Below are 19,114 nucleotides of genomic sequence, written 5' to 3' on the forward strand. Positions count from 1 at the left end.
TAAGAAGACCCGGGTCCTCCCTGCGTGGAGTTTGCATGTTCTCCACATGTCTGTGTGGGTTTCCTCCTGGTGCTCCGGTTTCCTCCCAAAGTCCAAAGACATGCAGGTTAGGTGCCTTGGCGATCCTAAATTGTCCCTAGTGTGTGCTTGGTGTGTGTGTGTGTGTGTCCTGCGGTGGGCTGGCACCCTGCCCAGGATTTGTTTCCTGCCTTTCTCCCTGTGCTGGCTGGGATTGGCTCCAGCAGACCCTGTGTTAGGATATAGCCGGTTGGAAAATGACTGACTGAATGATGACAAATGATTTTACTTTTGTTTTCCTCATAACCCAATTAAATCCTTACTTTATGTTTTTACCTTATGTCTCTACTTTTATATAATATATTGGTCTGGGTGTCTAGGGGGCATGTATAAATTTATATATACTATAGTAATGTAAAGAGAGATTTTAAGAGTGTCCCGTATTTCTAATCTGGCAACCCTATACTTTCCTGTACTTTCTTTGATATCTCTCCCACTTTGATTGTACTTCTGATTGTCTCATGTCTTATTCTGTCCTTTTTTGTAACTCCACACGGTCATCTCAACATTTTCGTTTGTGCCATATCTAACTATACTACCCATACATCATTCCTGGTCTTGCCACTGTCTTGAAAACCTTACTGAAATACAATAAAAAATGTTTCCCTTAATATCGTAGCGGTCCCTGCATTGCAAACAAGGTTTGGAAAGAAGGTGCAGCAAGACAAAGAAGTGGTTGTAGAAAATTGTTTCTTCTTCTTCTTCTTCTTCTTCTTCTTTCGGCTGCTCCCGTTAGGGGTCACCACAGCAGATCATCTTCTTCCATATCTTTCTGTCTTTTGCATCTTGTTCTGTCACACCCATCACCTGCATGTCCTCTCTCACCACATCCTTAAAACTTCCCTTTAGCCTTCCTCTTTTCCTCTTGCCTGGCAGGTCTATCCTTAGCATCCTTCTCCCAATATACTCAGCATCTCTCCTCTGCACATGTCCAAAGCAGTCTTGCCTCTCTTCTCCACCCACTCCACCCTGCCTGCATTCTCTTCTTCACTTCTCTTCCACAATCCCCATTACTCTGTACTTTTGATCCCAAGTATTTAACCTCATCCACCTTCACCAACTCTACTTCCTGCATCCTCACCATTCCTCTGACCTCCCTCTCATTCACACACATGTATTCTGTCTTGTTCCTACTGACCTTCATTCCTCTCCTCTCTAGAGCAAATCTCCACCTCTCCAGGGTCTCCTCAACCTGCTCCCTACACTCACTACACATCACAATGTCATCAGCAAACATCACAGTCCATGGGGTCTCCTGTCTAATCTCGTCTGTCAACCTGTCCATCACCATTGCAAATAAGAAAGGGCTCAGAGCCGATCCATGATGTAATCCCACCTCCACCTTGAATGCATCCGTCACTCCTACCGCAGACCTCACCACTGTCACACTTCCCTTGTACATATCCTGTGCAACTCTTACATACTTCTCTGCCACTCCCGACTTCCTCATACAATACCACAGCTCCTCTCGAGGCCCCCTGTCATATGCTTTGTCCAGGTCCACAAAGACGCAATGCAACTCCTTCTGGCCTTCTCTAAACTTCTCCATCAACAACCTCAGAGCAAACATTGTATCTGTGGTGCTCTTTCTTGGCATGAACCATACTGCTGCTCACTAATCATCACCTTACTTCTTATCTGAGCTTCCACTACTCTTTCCCATATAACTTCATGCTGTGGCTCATCAATTTTATTCCCCTGTAGTTACTGCAGTCCTGCACATCCCCCTTATTCTTAAATATTAGCACCAGTACACTTCTTCTCCACTCCTCAGGCATCCTCTCACTTTCCAAGATTCCATTAACCAATCTGGATAAAAACTCCACTGCCATCTCTCCTAAACACCTCCATGCTTACACAGGTATGTCATCTGGACCAACAGCCTTTCCATTTCTCCCTCTTTAGTGTCCAACCTCTCATACAACTCATCATACGCCTTTTCTTTAGCCTTCGCCACCTCTCTCTTCACCTTGTGCCTTATCTCTTTGTACTCTTGTCTATTTTCTGTATGTCTCTGACTAACCCACTTCTTCTTTGCCATCCTCTTCCTCTGTATACTTTCCTCTATTTCCTCATTCCACCACCAGGTTTCCTTTTCCTCCTTCCTCTGTCCAGATGTCACACCAAGCACCCTTCTTGCTGTCACCCTTACTACATCTGCTGTAGTTTCCCAGCTGTCTTCACTGCCACCCAGTGCCTGTCTCATCTCCTCCCTAAACTCAACCTTGCAGTCTACCTTTTTCAACTTCCACCATTTAATCCTTGGCTCTGCCCTCACTCTCTTCCTCTTTTTGATCTCCAACGTCATCCTACAGACCACCATCCTATGCTGCTTAACTACACTTTCCCCTGCCACCACTTTGCAGTCTTCAATCTCCTTCAGATTGACTCTTCTGCATAGGATGTAATCTACCTGTGTGCATCTTCCTCCACTCTTGTACGTAACCCTATGTTCCTCCCTCTTCTTAAAATACGTATTCAACACAGCCATGTCCATCCTTTTGGCAAAATCCACTATCCTCTGACCTTCATTCCTCTCCTTGACATCATACCTACCCATCAGCTCCTCGTCTCCTCTGTTCCCTTCACCAACATGTCCATTGAAATCCGCTCCAATCACCACTTTCTGTCCCTTGGGTACACTGTTCATCACTTCATCCAACTCACTTCAAAAATCTTCTTTCTCACCCATTGCACACCCAACTTGCGGTGCATATGCACTAACAACATTCATCATCACACCTCCAATTTCCAGCTTCATAATCATTACTCTGTCTGACACTCTTTTCACATCCAAAACACTCTTGACATACTGTTCCTTCAGAATAACTCCTACCCCATTTCTCATCCCATCCACACCACGATAGAACAATTTGAATTCACCTCAGATCCACCTCGCCCTACTCCCCTTCCATTTAGACTCTTGCATGTACAATATATCAACCTTCCTTCTCTCCATCATATCAGCTAACTCTCTCCCCTTACCAGTCATACTGCCCACATTCAAAGTTCTTACCCTCAGTTCCACTCTCTTTACTTTCCTCGTCTCCTCCTGCATCCGGACACGTCTCCCCCCTCTTCTTCTTCTTCGTAATAATTCAAAATAAACGAGTGTAACACAATTATCAAAGAAATTAAACAGGGATTATTTTGAGCTAGCAATAAAATACTCACAGTTCTGGCTCCTCTGTCTTTTTCCCCAGAATTTTCTGTCAGACCATTTTTCACTTTACCTTGTGTCCTTCCAGAAGCCCTGTCATCCTTTTTATGCCCCCAGTTAAAGTATCTCCCCCTTTTCTTCCTCTCAGCGTCAATCCACTACATGAAAGCCCACCCTCTACACAGCTCTCCATGTCTTTTGTCAGACCCAAAAAGTCTTTCAACAGCCACACTCTGATGTACCTTTTGGTTTATCTTGATATCTGTTTATTCAAGACATCAGATGTTTTGGGGGTCCGCCTAATTTTGGTTACCTAGATCCTAAAAACTCTCATTTTTAGGCCGTTTGTGGACCATATTTTGTACAGGAGGTTATACCCGTTAAGAATAAACCAATAGGTCTCTTCAGCAAAAATGATCAGTAGGTCTTAAAGCTGTGCATGCCATATCAACTAACCAAAGGGTTCAGGCCCTTTTTGGGATAGAAGGAGTCAAAGTCACTCCATTTTACAAAACTTTGAAAAATGGGAATTGGTAATATAGGTGTGTGGAGTGTCATTTTGCGCTATTGCGAGGTTTCTGATCACAGATCACTTTATTGTGTTGTAGATGTAATTTTTAAATTGATAAATTTGCCATTTTTGCCCGGCAATATACACTCAGTAATCCATAATGAAAAAGGGAAAACATGCTTTCAGGAAGGAATGCAAATGTCTTTATTATAAAAAAAAATCTTGGGAGGAGACGATACGTGATTCTCTCGGAGACACTTTAACGTCCTATGAGACAACAGGACAGCTGCTGCACAGGATTTTAAATTATCAACACGCGGCGCAACATCCAGATCACACAGCCCAGCAGCTGATCCGATCACATATCCTTAGCGTGCGTTCAGCCAATTACCCCCCACAACGTGAGGGGCAGAGACGTGAAGTGGCTGGCGCTCCGCGTGCCCCAGGGGGAATGAAGGGGGTGGGCGAGCAGGGGGCATAGCCCTCTAGTATTAAAAATCAAAACCTGAAATCTCCCATTCCTATTAGTATTCAGACCCAGTGCTGTGGCATTTGAAACTGTGGTCAGGTGTATCCTGTTTTCTTTAATTCTTCTTGAGATGTGTACAGAATTTGATTGGATTGCACCTGCTGCAAACTGAATTGATTTATGATCAATTCTATTAACTGTCTTGTCTCATGACATTTGGTGGATGGAGCACAACTCCACTATCATTTAGACAGCACACACCTCTGTATAAAAGAAAGTTCATGGAACTCTCTGTAGACCTTTGGAAACAAATTGTTGTGAGGCATGGATCAGGACAAGGGTGTAAAACTTTTAGTGTTTTGGCCTCAATAATTGTGAAACAGAAGTTTGGAACCACCAGGACACTTCCATCTGGCCAAACTGAGTTAATGGACAAGAAGGGCCTTGTTCAGGGAGGTGACCGAGAACACAAAGCTTCTGTAGTCCTCTGTTGAGATGGGAGCATCTGTCAGAAGGACAACCATCTGAGCAGCACTCCAACAATCAGGCATTTATGGTAGAGTGGCTAGAGATATGCTACTTTTGAGTAAAAGGAATATGACATGCCACTTGAACTCTAAGAACGCGAGGATAAAGATTCCCTGGTCTGACGAGACAAAAGTTGAATGCTTTGGGTAGACCAATCACTATGACGAAGACCAGGCACTGCTCATCACTAGCGTAATACAACCACTACGATGAGGCATGATTGTGGCAGCATCATGCTATGGAGGTGCTTCTTAGTGATTGGGACAGAGAGACTGGTCAGGATTGAGGGAAGGATGAATGTGGCCAAAAATAGGGAAGTGGTTGATGAAAACCTGCTCCGGAGTGCATACAACCTCAGAATGGGACCTTTCAGCAAGACAGTGACTCGAAGCATACAGCCAATACAATGCTGCAGTGGCATCAGGACAAGTCTGTAGTGGCTTAACTTACATAAACTCCATAGGACCTCTGTAGAGAGACCTGAAGATGGCAGTTTACAGACACCTCCTATCCAATCTAATGGATTTTGGGGGGATCTGCCAGGAAGAATGGGGCAAACTGCCGAAATCCAAGTGTGCAAAGGTTGTTGAGACTTTCCCAAGAAGACTCAGAACCATAATTGCTGCCAAAGGGGTTTCTCCAAAGTACTGAATTAAGAGTCTGAATACTTAATGTGAATGAGATACTTCAGTTTTTGATTTTAAAGAATTTTGCAAAACTTGAAATCATGTTTTCACATTCTCAGTTTGGGTTATTGAAGGTAGATTGGTGGGCAAAAATGACAAATGTATCTGTTTAAAATTACGTTTATCACACTGTAAAGTGTGCAGAAAGTGAAGGCGCCGGAATACTCGCTGATTCCAGTATATTGACTTTTAAATTAGAGAACTTTGCCAACTGGTCTAGTTGGTCAGCTGGTCACTTTGGTTTTCTACATGCACAGCTGCTGGAGGACAGCAGTAAGCAGGGTCTCTAACTCCTCCTAATAAGATTAATTCTCTGCATTTACGGTATATAACACTTTTCTCACTACTCATCCATCCATCCATCCATTTTCCAACCCCCTGAATCCGAACACTGGGTCACGGGGGTCTGCTGGAGCCAATCCCAGCCAACACAGGGCACAAGGCAGGAACCAATCCTGGGCAGGGTGCCAACCCACCGCAGGACACACACCAAGCACACACTAGGGTCAATTTAGAATCGCCAATCCACCTAGCCTGTATGTCTTTGGACTGTGGGAGGAAACTGGAGCGCCCGGAGGAAACCCACGCAGACACGGGGAGAACATGCAAACTCCACGCAGGGAGGACCCGGGAAGCGAACACGGCTCTCCTAACTGCAAGGCAGCAGCGCTACCACTGCGCCACCGTGCCACCCTCTCACTAAAAGCTCCTTATTCTTAGTGCTACATGTGGCCTTGTCCCTAACATATAAGTAGTGCACTTTTACTGGTGTCATCTTTAGAATCCATTTTGGTAGTATACAGTGTAATACAGTTGATTGGTGTTCCTGGGGTTTTCATAGCTTTGGATTAGAGGCTCTTGGCTACACAACCTTTTATTTTTCTAATGCACATTTCTGATAAATAATTCCCATTTTTTACAGCAGGGTGTCGACCACCTTGGTGATTACAAAAGCTAACTATTGAGTACATCACCAAGAAGAGCCACTCGAAATGCCAGCTATTTTGATTACATGCATTGTAAAAGCAAACCCTCTTGTTTAACCTTACGTAATAGACAGGTGTGCCATTGCTAGAGCTTCAGCAAGATGCTGTCAGGAATGGATAATTATAATAGTTAGCTATTACATCACTGACCCAGATTTTTTTTTTTTTTGCCCCTCAAAACTCCATGGCCTTCATGTGTTCATCAAACACAGACATACAGGCTGATGCGATAGACTTAGTGAGATTCAGCAATAGGCTCATGAATATGCATGTCCTGCTATGCCGACAGACTGTGGTGCCTTCAGCAGATTATGTAAGTTCTGCAGTTTGGACATAAAATAAGGCACTCACAAAATAATTAGCAGCTTTTTCCCTTTGGAAAAGACAAAATGTTTCTCATGTGGCACTAGTTATATGGTGTGCTTATTACAAGCACGAGGAAGCAGGTGTACAGCCCACCTGACGCTCCCCGTGAGGCCTTCTCACTTATATCATCAGGTGGGAAAGTAGATTTGAAAGCACTTGGGGAAGGTAATCTTTATGGAAAGCGTTTTGTAAAGAAAAGATTGATTGATGGTTGCTGTGAAATGTGAGAGATTCAGTGGATTTTTCTGTTCAAAGTGTTTTATTAGCTTGATAGCCTAGCAAATATAAAGGTGCACACACTAGTACAGCGAGTTCAGTCAGCCACTTAAAGTCCTGAAGAACCATCTCTCTTTTAAAATGATTTGTTTGCATTTATATATGTTATTCTATCTATCTATCTATCTATCTATCTATCTATCTATCTATCTATCTATCTATCTATCTATCTATCTATCTATCTATCTATCTATCTATCTATCTATCTATCTATCTATCTATCTATCTATCTATCTATCTATCTATACAGTAAATACAATGAGGTCTACTGGCAAAATGCTATGCAAAACTCTCACGTCTGTCTTTTCTCCTTCACTATTCTTTGTTTCCCCTTCTGTACTGTTGGTTATCAAACCCAAATGTATAAGCTTAGTTTATAGAAGATAATGATGAACAAATAAAATTTGAATTTCAGTAGGTGCCATTCTGCTTTATTGAAAGGATTAGGAGGGACTTTATTTGTTTAGAGACAGACAATTCCAGATACATTAAATCACAGAGTGGCAGTTTCTAGGATTTTTTTGTGTTTTGTTTTTTTACACTGACAATGAATGCAGTTATCCTTTTTCTGCTCATTTATTCATTTTCCTAGTCTGCCAATGGTGCTTATCCATTTTAAGGTCAACAAGGATGGAGGCAGGAAGTAATTTAGGATATTAGTACATGCTGTCACGTTGGCTCATACGTGTTGAATCACAGGTTAGTATTCACATAGATTTAAGTCCTAAACCAGTAGGGAACCAGCTTATCGTGGACTGGCCAGCTGGTCTAAGATTAAGTATTGTGGACAGGATAAGAAACTGGAGGTGTTCAAAAATGGGTGGGTTTCTAACCAAGCTACCCCGTTTAAACTGATGCCATTAATATTAAAGTAAACAGTTGCACAATGGCAGTCAAAGAACATAAATAAGCATTCTTTGCCTTAGGTTGGCTTCTCAGAATAATGTGTGTCGGTTTATCCATCATGTGGCCAGCTTAGGTATAAATGAGATGTCTTCATCTGGGGATGTCTGGTTTCTATAAGACTCTGACCAGAAGGAACTGGGTTATTTGCATTTATTGTCTGTTTTGGATAAGAAAAGACACCTGCATTTAAGAGATGTATGGATAAGTGGGGTGAGGCAGAGGATAAGAGTCAGGTGGAGAACTTTGTTTCTTAGTGCAGAAAGAAATGTCTACATCCTAACATTAGCAAATCCCAGCATCTGCCTATTGACTGTTGCTGCACCAAATTGCCTCTATGTCCTGCCAATGTTCAGGGACTGGATGTGGAGGCGGTGTACTCCTACAAATACTTGGGGGTCCACATCAGTGACAGGTTGAACTGGTCTTGGAACAAAGACAAGCTATAAATGAAAGGGCAGAGCAGGCTCTTCTTCCTTAGAAGACTGCATTCCTTTAATATGGGAAATGATATTGTTCTTATCTTCTACAACTCTGTGTGGCCAGTGCAATTTTCTATGCTCTGGTTTGCTGTGCTGGTAACATCACTTAGGAGAGGCCCACCTAATCAACAAGCTAATTAAAAGGGCAGGCTTAGCTATGGAATACACTCTCATCCCTATGGAGGTCATCACAAAGGAGAGAATTAAACAAAAATCAGTACCACTATGAACAATGCTGCATGTCCTCTATCTGGCACACTGACACTGAGGACTTTTAGCCAACAAATTATTCGGCAGAAGTATGTCAAGAAATACTATGGGGGCTCCTTTATACCAATACATCTGCATAGTGCCTCACTGTTACTGTGACAGCCAAGTCAGAACTATTTTTTTATTAATTTTCTTTTTTTTAGTCATTCTTGTCTTTATATGAGAGGGTTTTTGTCATAATGTAATAATATTTATTTATTTATTTATTGAGCTTCTCTAAAAAGCCAAATTTACCACTGGGGACAAATAAAATCTATCTATCTATCATGTAGTGCTCTATCTATCTATCTATCTATCTATCTATCTATCTATCTATCTATCTATCTATCTATCTATCTATCTATCTATCTATCTATCATATTAGTGCCTTCTATCTATCTATCTATCTATCTATCTATCTATCTATCTATCTATCTATCTATCTATCTATCTATCTATCTATCTATCTATCTATCTATCTATTGTATAGTGCCTATCTATCTATCTATCTATCTATCTATCTATCTATCTATCTATCTATCTATCTATCTATCTATCTATCTATTATACTGTATAGTGCCTTATCTATTGATTGACTGATTGGTGACCCCAGACTCTCTGTATACTCATATTGTTCTCAAACTCAACATTATGTCACATTGCTAGGTCTCGTTATTTATTATGCATTTCAGACTCTTCCTATATAACAGATACCAAAGATATTTCCATGTTCTCCATGCCTGGCTACCTTCTCTGTTAAAGGCACTGCACAAGGAGAGTATTCAGATGTTTTTGTTTTTAACTTTTATTGAATTTATTTAATACGTGTAACATTCCATACAATCAATCCAAACTTAACCAGATGTTTTAATTCTGTTAGGGGTATTTTGCTCTCTTCTTGCTTCAGCCTTATCTTCAAGTGCTTTTTCCAAAATAAACTTGGAAAAATCAATGAAAGAAAAAATGTTGAGGGAAAAAACAACCATTTAAAACGAGACAAAATAAAACTATTCATAATATGCAGGTAGATTTATTTACCACTTTTGTATTGTGAACACCAGCCCAAGTCACTTTATGAACACAGATACTTGATGAACTACTTTATGTCATACACATATAAGTAAAGGCAGATTGAGTGACTTGCTTAGGGATGTACACTGAGTCAGTAGTGGTAATTCAGCCTCAGGCCTTGTGGTTCAGAGTCCAGTTCCTTATCTGTTACACCATTCTACTTGACGGTGGACATCTCCTTTTTGTCCTTCCATACATAATTTTTTGGATCTCCTGCAGATTGTGTCCCATTTAATTCAGATTACTTGTGCTTCTGTCAGTGTCTTTAGTACTAACTAGCCAAATCAAAAATTCTGCTTTGAAAGGCTGTGTGCCAAAGAGCAAAGACCTTTCAAACAAAATGGTCTGTGACTGATTCTTGCTGAGGCTCCTCTAAAAATCAGTATACTGTACTTTGTTCTATAGCTTACTCAATATTTTATATCTTGTTGATATTTGGAATAAATTGGGCTGCATAGTGCTGTTTAGAAGCATCTCTGAAGTGCAAATATATATATATAAATATATATAGATGTGATTTTCTCGGAGAGACACTTATATGTCCCGCGAGACAAGTCCACACCCGGGGCCGGAAATAAAGGACAAAGAGTAGATGACATAGTAGAACATCATTAAAAATTCAAAAATGTTGGCTCGATACACATGCAGAGCAGGTTAGAGATAATGAAAGTACTAAAATTCAAAAGTCTCAAAAAAATGTTAGTAAAGAAAATATTACTGTAAAATAACGGAACAGCGAAAAGAGATTGAATATATTGTTCAGATTTAAACTTTAAGTCGGAGACTTGTAGATCGTCTAATTCGTGTTGCTAGCGAGAATTAAAAGATTCCAAAAACGTTTGTGCGGTATGAAGTCCCATGAGACGGGGACTTTTAACACGAGATTCTTTCAAGTCACGCTCTATTTACAAGTATTTTCAAACAAGACCACGGTCATCTAACCTCAGTCGTGTGAATGCTTTTGTCAGACACCTGTGCTCTCAGCTCATAAATTTTATCAGGACAATAATTTTATACGTTCTAGATGACACATCAATGACTAAGCGAAGAAGAAAGAGCATGGACAAACATTTGAAAAAGTAGTTTTATTTATTAGAGAGAAAAAAAACGATATTCACTCCCGATGCAAGTCCAAACATGGAATCAAAATTAAATGCGATCTTGAAGTAAAGTTAATTCCAAATATTGTTTTTACTAAAGTTTTAAAGTAAAAGTGAAAATAATACATATGTAACAATTCCCGTGAAAACAAAAATCTCTTAAAATTGTATATCCGTTTAACCAAACCCGGGGGTGGGCGAGCAAATCCCCCTAGTTTACATTTATTAAAATTTCAAGGTCATATCAAAAAGTAAGAAACAAACTAGAATCACAAAAAATGGCCAACAATATTCACACCTAAAAAAAAATGTCATATATTGCAGGTATTTGATCATTACAGATAAGGGAGAAGTCCAAAGAGAGATGATGTCCAGGGTTTAATTTGAAGTGAAGTCTGTGAAGCTACGAGGCAGTAGCACTGACAGCCTTGTTACTCCGTGCACTTGGCAGACTTCAGATTGTGTGTTGTTATCGACTGAGGGGAATGCAAGAGTCCAAATAAAATGTTGGACTTCCAACAAGGCTGCCCCGTTTACTGAAATAATGAGATAAAATAACAGGCACACAATGACACAATAAGGAACAGAAAGTACAATCAGCCTTTGGCTGGAGTAAATATGCTCTAAAGAGTGGTCAGAGCTCCATCTGGCGGGTTGCTCAACTCCTAAATGAGACCTCCTGCACTTATAGTTCGTGGACTGGAAGGTTTGGGGTCAGTTGCCCTCATTGGGTGCCTTCTCGGAGATGTGGGTGGAAAAAGAGAGAAGACAGTTAGTGATTGCACTCCTGGAGTGGTACTGCTTACCTCCGGTGACCCTCTGACGTGCAGGTGTGACACTGCACAGTTTAGCTTCCAGGGCATGCATTCTCACAGTGTGATGCTGCCACCACCATGCTTCACAGAGGAATGGTGTGTTTTTGATACTAGGTATTCACCCCTCAAACTGTTACAAATTTGTTGAAACTGTGGAAGTAACCCCCGAGGAAGACAGGGACAGTTCAATCAATCTGTCTTTATTCAGTCACAGATGAGTACATGGATTCCACGTTGCAAGGCAGAAGAGCAAAGTTCCGCTTTTCAGTGGCTTTTTATATTTTCTCCCTCCCGTTTCCCCTTACTTATAAAAAAGCATAATATCGTTTACCTATGCATTTCATTTTGTATTGCACAGAAATGGCCAACCGTTTCTGTTTTGTAAAGAAGGAAAAGTCATCTTTTCTGTGTCTAACAGACGCATTCTAAATAAAGAAGTTGTCCTATAGGTCAGCTTACTGCATCCTGTCTTATGACAGACGCCTGTATGAATAACCTGTCGTTATAACAAAACAGTCTTTAACCCTTAGTAGCTTGCAAGCAGTTACATTTTCTTTCACAGTACCCCTCCACAAAAAAGAAGAACCCAAAATTGCCTCTGAAATAACTTGACACTGACAAAAGTAATTGGCACCCATCATTGTTTATTCGGTATTTAACAAAAGTCAGACTTTGCTTTAGAGTTTTGATTCAACTGAATTATTTTAGATATTAACACAAATGAAAATGGCGTGGACAAAAGTGATGGGACCCTTAACTTAATATTTTGTTAGAGGCAATCACTGCAAATAAGCAATCCCTGGAGCCCTCCATGAGACGTCTGCACCTGTCCACACATCGTTTGTCCCACTTTTCTTGAGCAAACTGTTCCAACTGTGTTCAGGTTTCAAGGAGGTCTTCTCCAGACGGCATGTTTCAGTTCTTTCCATAGATGTTTGATAGGATTAAAATCAGAGCTCATGTGAGGCTACTTGGGAATAGTCTAATGTTTTGTTCTCAGCCATTCTTGGGTACTTTTATCTGTGTGTTTTGGGTCATTAATCGGTTGGAGGATGCATGACCTGCAACTGAGACAGAGCTTTCTGACACTCGGGAGTACATTTTACTCTAGAAAGCCATGATAGTCTTCAGATTTCTTTGTTCCCTACACAGACTAAAGGCACACAGTGCCAGAAATGCAAAGCAGCCCCAAAACGTAACCAAGTCTCCTCCTTTTAACAGTAGTTATGGTGTTCCTTTCTTTGAAGGCTTCGTTTTTTCATTTGTAGACATTGAGCTGATGTGACTTGCCAGAAACTCCAGTTTTGTCTAATCTTTTTCAAAGGACATTCTCTGAGAAGCAATGTGGCTTATCAATATGAATTTAAGCAAACTCCACTCTGACTTTTTAAAATTTTTCTTTCAACAGTGTTGTCCTCCTGTGTCCTCTTCCATTGAGTCCACTGTCACTCAGTCGACAGATGATGCAATCAGACACTGGTGGACCTTGACCTTAGTGTTCAATTTGGATCTCTTTGGAAGTTGTCCCTGGCTTTCTGTCTACCATTCTTAGAATTCTTCTGCCCTTTCTAGGGTCGATTTTCCTTTTTGTGGCTGCCTCAATGGAGGTTGGCTACAACTTCTTAATGATATTTGTAACTGTTGTCATAGCAACATCAAGCTGCTTAGAGATGGTTTTTAACATGCTTGTGTATAATTTTCTTTCTGATCTCCTCAGACAACTCTCTCCTTTGCTTTTTCTGGTTCAGTGGGGGGACACAGTGATACCAACCAGCAGACAGACGACTTCTCTTCCTTTAAACAGGCTGAATAGCTAATTTCATGATTTGAGACACTAATTAAAGAAATAGCTAGTTTGAAAAATCACTCGGCTCCAGTTGTTTAGGAGGGGAACCAACAAATGTGTCCAGGTCTTTTTAGAATATCTTTGTAGAATAAGCAATACCTGATCTCTTATCACACTCTCTTTGCTTTACTCAGTGACATATCAAAGGCATGCAAGTATACTGGGGACAATCTCTTTTCATGTAGTCACTTTTTAGGAGGCATATGGCACTATTTCAGTGAGTTGTCGATTTCTATATAGAGTCCTTTCTCACTACTGAAAGAGCTTTACATAGACAATGGGCAGCCACCGATGTGTAGCATCCACCAGGATGATGTGACAGCAGTGATTATTTTGCACCACTTGCCACACATTCACTATTGGGTGGTAAAAGGTCCAGAGAGAGATCGGTTGAGACGAGATGATTAGGTGGCCAGAATGGCCAATCTGTATTGGGCAGTTTAGCCAGGTCATTGGGAAACGCCCTTCTCTTTTTGAAAGATGCCCATCTTTTATCACCAGATATAATCCAGATCTCGATTTTATGTCTCATTTGAAAGAAAATAACATGCTGTGTTCAGACGTGATGGCCACAAAGCTCAATTTTGGTCTTGGCAGACCACGGAACCACCTTCCAGATTACTATAGAGTCTTCCTCATGCTTTCTGGCAAAAGCTGGGCGAGATGTCACATGATTTTATTTTTCCCGTTTGAGCCACCCTCACATAAAGCTGCAGCTGGTGAAGCACCCAAAGCATCTCCATTATTAGCCACTGTAGATTGTAATTCCTTCTGAGTTCTCATAGGTGTCTCGATGGTCTCCCTCACTGGTCATCTTGTTGCACGATCACTTAGTTTTTGTGGTCAACCTGCTTTAGAGATTTACAGCTGTGCCATATTACAATACAATACAATGCAATACAATTTATTTTTGTATAGCCCAAAATCACACAGGAAGTGCCACAATGGGTTTTAACAGGCCCTGCCTCTTGACAGCCCCCCAGCCTTGACTCTCTAAGAAGACAAAAAACTCCTTGTAGGGAAAAAATGGAAGAAACTTTGGGAAAGGCAGTTCAAAGAGAGACCCCTTTCCAGGTAGGCTGGGCGTGCAATGGGGGTCAATACAATACAATACACAGAACAGAACAAATCCTCAATACAGTCTAAAGATAAAAATTTTACAAGTACAGAGCAGAATTTAACAGTAGATGATATCACATAATAGGATTTGGATATTTTTACAGTCCTGGAGACCTGCAGCCAATCCAATAAAAGGACCCCTCTACCCCATGATTCCTGTGATCATCCATCATGGATGACTTTATCTTAGGCAGGCAAAACAACTTGGCAGGTGGGCCGTGGCACCGAGTGCCACATTTGAGTTCTGAGAAGAGAAACAGAATAGGTGAGGGTTTGTAACAAATTATAACTATCATGTTACTTATGTTTGCCCTGTGGTGGGCTGGCACCCTGCCTGGGGTTTGTTTTCTGCCTTGCGCCCTGTGTTGGCTGGAATTGGCTCCAGCAGACCCCCGTGACCCTGTAGTTAGGATATAGCGGGTTGAATAATGGATGGATGAATGTTACTTATGTTTTAGTGCTAATGACTAACAACAGAGATGCAGTCTGTACAGTTAATCAGCAGCTCTAGTCAGGGTGTGCTAAACTGTAGTAGTGAGTCTTTAGCCAGGATTTGAAAGCTGAGACCGAAGGGGCATCTCTTATTGTAGCAGGCAGACCATTCCACAGTTTAGGGGCCCTGTAACTAAAAGCTCAACCTCCCCCTGTTATTTTATTAATTCTTGGAATCATAAGCAAGCCGGCATCTTGAGATCTTAATGTGTGTTCTGGTTTGTAAGTCATGATAAGTTCAGACAAGTAAGCCGGACCTTGGCCATTTAATGCTTTATATGATAAAAGGAGGGTTTTGAAATCTTCCCTAAACTTAACCGGGAGCCAGTGTAAGGATTTAAGAACTGGAGTTCTGTGTTCGTATTTTCTTGTTCTTGTAATAATTCTTGTAGCAGCATTTTGGATTAACTGGAGGCTGTACAAAGAACAGTTTGAACATCCAGTGAACACCACATTGCAGTAGTCAGTCCTACTAGAAATAAATAAATATATTCTTTCCACTTCTTAATAACTGATTAAACTGGACTTTCAGTGACGTGGATATTTTCTTGTCTCTATCTCTTGACTTGAGCTGCTCAATCACCTTTTCACAGAGTTGTTTGGAGTGTTGTCTTTTGCCTTCATTGTGTAAGTTAGGCCACCACACTGAAACAGCATAAGTTGGCCCTTCCATATTCAGGTGCGTTAATACAACAATCAATGGAAAGTCGACACAGGTGTTCTCCATTGAACTAATTAGGTGACTTCTAAAACCGATTGGCTGCAACGGTGAGCTGTGTCTTATTGAAGGGAGTGAATACTTATATAAAACACAAAATAATAGATTGTACATGTAATTAATTTAGATCACTTTGCAGATAGCTGTTTTCACTTCGATATTAAAGAGTTGCTGTCTGTTCAGTAACAAAAAAAAACATCCAAATTCATTGTGATTCAATGGTGTATAACAGTAAAATGTGAAAACTTCCAACAGTACTTGTTACCACGACTGTTCCCGTATGCCGATGTGTACACCATATGTCTACCATTCCATTTTCCACTTGCTCTTCTTCAGGGTTTTGAGTTCCTCTGGACAGGCTGGTAGGACTTATGAACGTGCACTCTCACACACTTTCACATTGGGTCAGATATAGAGTCTTCAGGTAACCTAACCTGAAAATCTTCAAGAGGTGGACTTAAATAGTAGGACGTTAAGTAAGTAGGAGTGAAGAAGCCCTAGAGAGCATAGAGAGTAACGGATTACGCAAACATCACATGGACTGTGACTGGGCCAGGTCTGTTGAGCTTTCAGGCAGCAGTGTGAGTCACTGCACATCCACATCACATCATAAGTGTCCAGTAGTGAACAAATAATATTCACTGATAATATTAAAAGTGTAATAGTATTAGTCGATGAAGAAGTGTTCTTCTGTTTTGAATTTTAGAACATTACAAGCTCAATAACCTCCTTTGTTTTTTGGTATAAAGACATTTCCACTCCTGAGGCTGTTTCCACAATGTAATTCTAGGCTGGCATCCTTGCTTATGTGAGCTGACAAGGCGTATTTCCCAAACTACCCTTTAAACCAAGTAATAATTCATTTAGTCAGTGTTCTTGCGTGTCAGTTCATGGCTAAGACTGTAAAAATCTGCAAAATGTTTCCATTTATGATGTGCCTACAGCGAAACATTCTGTTTTATATTACTGATGTTTTAGTTTAATATGAGAGCAAAGTTAGCATAATGTGAATTAATTTATTATCTAAACTACTTAGAAAATTGTTGTGTAGGATAAACATCGACTCTTCATGTAATGGAGGACTATTGTTTCCACAGAACACTCAATTTATTTCCTAGCTGGGATATCTTTTGTGTGAAATTGGCCTATTGCCTCATGTATTATCGTGGAAGTTCATTTTTTATATGATCAGTTTTTTTATTGAAACAAAATGTGTACACGAGAAACCTGAAGGCAAGGCAATTAAGAAATGAACATTCTGTGCATTTACATGCTCTTTAATAACCTGGTTAATCACAGCAAACTGTTTCTAAAATGCCACATAAATCCTTTTTCCGGTTAAAAAAACTGGGTTATTGGTCTCTGAGAAACCAGGCTCACACATGTAGATTTCTCCTCGAGTTAGCTGGTCATTTGGCCATCCTTATCCAGTGTGACAGATAGAGGGCGCTATCGTCCTCTTGAACTCTCGGACAATACGTCAGACACTAGGTAAAAGTCCAATAATTAATTTTATTCGGACTATACAGTGCACAAAGCACCCTCCACTCCACAATACTTATATAATAATCCACAATACAATCAATAATCAATCCTCCACTCTCCCAGACGCGTTGCCACCCTTACACCCAGCTCAGCTCAACGCTCTGATGTTTTTCCCAGTCTTTTATAGTCCCTGACCCGGAAGTGTTTCAAACCTTCAGTCCACGTGACCTCATATCACTTCCGGCTCAGATATAAAGTCCTTTTCTGCATCCTGGAAACATGTCACTTCCACTGTCGCTTTGCCTATGATGTACTTCCGGATTATAGGGCACATGTGACTCTCTGGGCCTCCCTGCAGCGTCCTCTGTTGGCCCCTGTGGTATCCAGCAGGGCTGTAGAGGAAAATACCATTGTCCATGATTCTCTGCTGGTATCTCGGGGCACCTCCATGCTGCAGGGAGAGCTCCATCTGGCAGCCTGGGGGTATTGGCCGGGATGACAAGCCAGCCATAGACCACACCAGGTTACAGTGTTGTAGTCTGCACATGTCCGCTGCACTCTGTTAGCATTTTCATGTGTTGGCTTCAAACACACTTTCAGCAGCCACAGGCAGAAACGTCCACAAAGATCAATTTCCTGTGGCAAATGCTCAATTGAACGCATTAATCCTTTACCTGGTTGAAATAATGTCTTAATATTTCATAAATTGCTAAATTTATGCTGACGAGCTGAACATACCGTGCTAAGCTCAGCAGTGCAACCTTGGGAGCAGTGTTGTGGTAACACATGAAAACATGCCTTACATAGACCAATTGCGTTTTAAAGTAATCAGTAGCCAACCTACTGTAATACAGTGATCCCTCGCTATATCGCGCTTCGACTTTCGCGGCTTCACTCCATCGCGGATTTTAAATGTAAGCATATCTAAATATATATCACAGATTTTTCGCTGGTTCGCGGATTTCTGCGGACAATGGGTCTTTCAATTTATGGTACATGCTTCCTCAGTTGGTTTGCCCAGTTGATTTTATACAAGGGACGCTATTGGCGGATGGCTGAGAAGCTACCCAATCAGAGCACGTATTATATTACATATTAAATAAAGCTCCTCAATGATATAAGATGTGCTTCCCGCGCGGTGCTTCGCATACTTGAAAGCCCAAACAGCAAGTATTGATTGCTGATTGTTTGCTTTTCTCCGTCTCTCTCACCCTCTCTGACATTCTCTGCTCCTGACGGAGGGGGTGTGAGCAGAGGGGCTGTTCGCACACTGGCCTAGAGGATACAGACGCTCCTCTCAAAAATGCTGAAAGACTACCTTCACATTGCTGCCTTCTTTGCAGCTGCTTTCTGCGGCGGTGCTTCGCATACTTCAAGGCCCGAACAGCCCTATTGATTTTTGATTGTTTGCTTTTCTCTTTCTATCTGACATTCTCTGCTCCCGATGCGCACTCCTTTGAAGAGGAAGATATGTTTGCAGTCTTTTAATTGTGAGACGGAACTGTCATGTTTGTCTTGTCATGGAGCACAGTTTCAACTTTTGATTAATGGGTGTTATTTCATGTCTAGAGGGCTCTAATAATGTTAAAAAAAACATATTTAGGAGGTCGTAAACAGGTTTTCTATGTTCTAACTGTGAAAATATACGATTTATAAATAAAGAATCCTGCTTTGCGGAAATTCATTTATCGAAGTTGAGTCTGGAACGGATTAACCGCAATAAACGAGGGTTTACTGTAATTCGAATACGGCTGCATTAAAAAAGGACCACACA

Source organism: Polypterus senegalus, chromosome 7, assembly GCF_016835505.1.
Source record: "Polypterus senegalus isolate Bchr_013 chromosome 7, ASM1683550v1, whole genome shotgun sequence".
Lineage (NCBI taxonomy): Eukaryota > Metazoa > Chordata > Cladistia > Polypteriformes > Polypteridae > Polypterus > Polypterus senegalus.